A 3,294-nucleotide genomic window follows, 5' to 3' on the forward strand; every position below is an offset into this window, starting at 1 on the left:
AATTTCTTCCTACTCGGATTACCAAGCCATTTTAAATTTAAGTGAATTAATTAGCCTAAATTATACTGATAGAAGCTGAATTTTACTTGCCATTTTGATAGGTTTTTTATGTTACATTGAACCTGTAACAGTCAATGATCGTGAGCTGATACCAGTTGCCTCCACTGCCCTCTCCTAATTTACATTACTAAGCGGGGGAGCAGATATGAATGAGCTCCGTTGACTTTTAAGACGAAGGAAGTATGAGGAAGTGTATTGAAATTTCGGCTGCAAGTTACATATACAACAAATATTTTCAAAATCTTAATATAAGAAATTGCAGTCTTCGAAAGGAGAGAAAAATTTAACTCTGAGCTTTGCAAATGTTTATCTTTGTGCGATGATACCACAATTCAGCCGATGACTAAATGTTACGGAATCACCATAGAATGAATTTTTTACATCATAACATATGAACGCCGCTGTGAGAAACCATTGAATGTCGATGGTTTTCACGACTGATTTCTAATATCTCATAACGTCTCCGTAGTGTAGTGGTTATCACGTGCGCCTCACACGCGCAAGGGCCCCGGTTCGATCCCGGGCGGAGACAAATTTTTATCTTCGATTTACAATTTTTGCCTCGATATTTCTCTTCCATCATTATAAAAAAACCTAATGAGGGAAGATCAAGTCTTGAGGCAGCATTTACTCTATCGGTAGCCTTTCCTGACGAGATTTAAGTACTTGACTGCACTTACACTCGTGACAATGCTAATTTTTCTCTCTACTTCTGCACAATAGGTACTTCTTGACGAAAGCTATTTCAGTTTCTCGGCGACTGCATCTATCATAAATACAATCGATGTAAATGACACATGGTCAAATTATACACTTCTAGTGGAAATTGTAATGATTATATTACCCACGCATAGGCATATGCACACTCTAGTAACTGTGGCAAACTGATTTTCCTGCTTAATCCGGATGAATCCGTTACAGCCAATGGTTGCGAGTTGATTCCAGTTACTGCACTTCCCTCTCCCAATTTAAGCCTCTACGTGGGAAAGCAGATAAAAGTGAAATGAGTTCACTTTTAAGACGAAGAGAAATTAAAAATTGAACGACAACTTTAGCTTTAAATGATATTTACATCAAGTCTTCTAAATCATAAAATTAAAAATTGCAGACTCCTAAAAATTGAGTGAAAAATTGAAATCCAGCCATGCGGATTTTTATTCACGAGGGATGACACAACAACTTCACCGATAACAACATTTATTAACGAAATCATCAAAACATACGAACGCCGCTGCGGGAAACCATTGAATTACAATCCTTCTCAAGACAACTTCCATCATGCCGTCTCCGTAGTGTAGCGGTTATCACGTGCGCCTCACACGCGCAAGGTCCCCGGTTCGATCCCGGGCGGAGACAAATTTTAATTTTCACCTCACTTTACAAAGTCTGTCGTTTAGTTTTCAAATTAAGAAAATGATTTCTATATCAGATCATCTTATGCCTTACTTGCCACTCTTCAGGCTTCGAATTAAAATATATTTTGCCTTTTAATTTGAACGAATTAAATAGGTAGCCAAATGATAAACGAAAACCAAAAGGTAAATGTGATATTTCATAGCAAACATTAAAATACGGTATCAATTTGGCTTGATACTTCGCTAACACCATGTATCCATTATTACTTAGAAAACAAAGCTTTTAGAGACAAAATCAAGTTTTGAGGCAGTATTTATTCTACCATCCACCTTTGATGACGAGCCATAAGTAAATGCGTGACTGCACTTTCCTTACAATACTGTTTATGTTTCTCTCTATTTTTGTACAATAGATATTTATTGTCGCTAGCTAATGAAGCTTCACTGCAACTATTTCCATTACTTTAAACGGTTTATCTTACATGGTTAAATTTTACAGCTCACGAGAAAAAAGAAATAATTATATCACCTCCGCCTAGGTACACGGAGAGAATAGGTTTAGATACTACACCCTGAACATTTTTAGGGGAGAGATTTTTATTCTCCATCAAGAATGAAACGCCGTCAGAACTATTTGTATGTAAGCCTTATAGGCAAGTACTATCTTTCACCTCAGGTATAGGCGTGACATACAAATTTACGATTCTCGTATCCATGTCTTTTTTTCAGTGAATGTAAGTACTCTAGTTGCGATACCAAACTGGTTTTCCTGGTTATTTCGTCTCGATAGAGAATGATGTCATCAGACGTAATTAACCTTCATTTTATAAACACTGCCCTGTTATAACTTTTGTCTAATTGAGCATGAACGGTTGGTGATGTAAGTTGATAAGCGTTAACCAACACGTGGTAATAATACCTTGCTTAATTTTCTTTCTTAATTTCTCTTGTTTATAACATAGAGTGTCAATTCCATCGCTGGTAGTGGAGTTACATATTAAAGTGTGTAAATTACGATTTGTTGTTTTTACTTTATCATGGATAATTGAAAATATATAATATATTTAGTTTGATAATTATGGATTAACAGAGAGTGGACCACTTCTACCACTTGGTTAAAATCAAGTTAAAGTTAGTTATTCCGCTGGAAAATAGTCCTAACTCGCGAGAGCGCATATGTTAAAGGATTTACAGCAAAACGTATTCAGGCACCGAGTCTCTATAAATGAAAAATATGTACCAATAATACAGCGCCGTGAGAGAGAAAAAAATACAAGTAGACAGTAAGTCTTGACCTCTATTCCCTGTTCATATATTATCGTGGCATTTTCAAGAAGATATTTTGGGGATTTTTCAAAACTTTAAAATTTCCTCGATAATTTTGATCGTAACCTTGGAAGGCCATAATTCGGAGGGTCGTAAGTCAGAGAGTATCTCTAATTACAGAATAGATACGGACTATTCAAATCGGACGAAATTATAAACTCAAATTAAGATAGTAGTGCTAAGGGCAATAAGTGCTTTCTCCGTGAACAGATTCAAGCCCAAAGTCATTGAAGATGAATAATGGACTAATAATCATAAATACAGACATCGTCGTGGGGGAAAAAACAATATTAGTTGACGAGAAGCCTCCACACGAAGATGGGAAAAAAATAATCTGGGATAACATCGCCAACTATTCGCACTAATTGCGAAAAAGCGTGAATGAAATAGGATTCTATGGAGGGGAGGTAGCAGTAACATATTTTTTGCGCTAATTATTTATATTATGTAATAATCATTTTTGGATTGGAATAAAGGAATTATGATAGATTATTTTTAAAAGGACACACTTTAAAAATCAAAATAAGTAATTGATACCAATGACGATAGGTAC

The 3,294-nt window shown here is 35.7% G+C and overlaps 2 non-coding genes across 2 annotated transcripts; both read left to right on the forward strand.

Moving 5' to 3' along the window:
- Nucleotides 1-519: 519 nt before the first annotated feature.
- On the forward strand, nucleotides 520-592 carry Trnav-cac. The gene has a single exon. It is a non-coding gene; the product is annotated as a tRNA-Val (tRNA).
- Nucleotides 593-1,343: 751 nt separating this feature from the next.
- Trnav-cac lies at nucleotides 1,344-1,416 on the forward strand. Its single transcript has one exon. It is a non-coding gene; the product is annotated as a tRNA-Val (tRNA).
- Nucleotides 1,417-3,294: the final 1,878 nt, after the last annotated feature.

The sequence above is a fragment of the Ischnura elegans genome, chromosome 1, assembly GCF_921293095.1.
Source record: "Ischnura elegans chromosome 1, ioIscEleg1.1, whole genome shotgun sequence".
Lineage (NCBI taxonomy): Eukaryota > Metazoa > Arthropoda > Insecta > Odonata > Coenagrionidae > Ischnura > Ischnura elegans.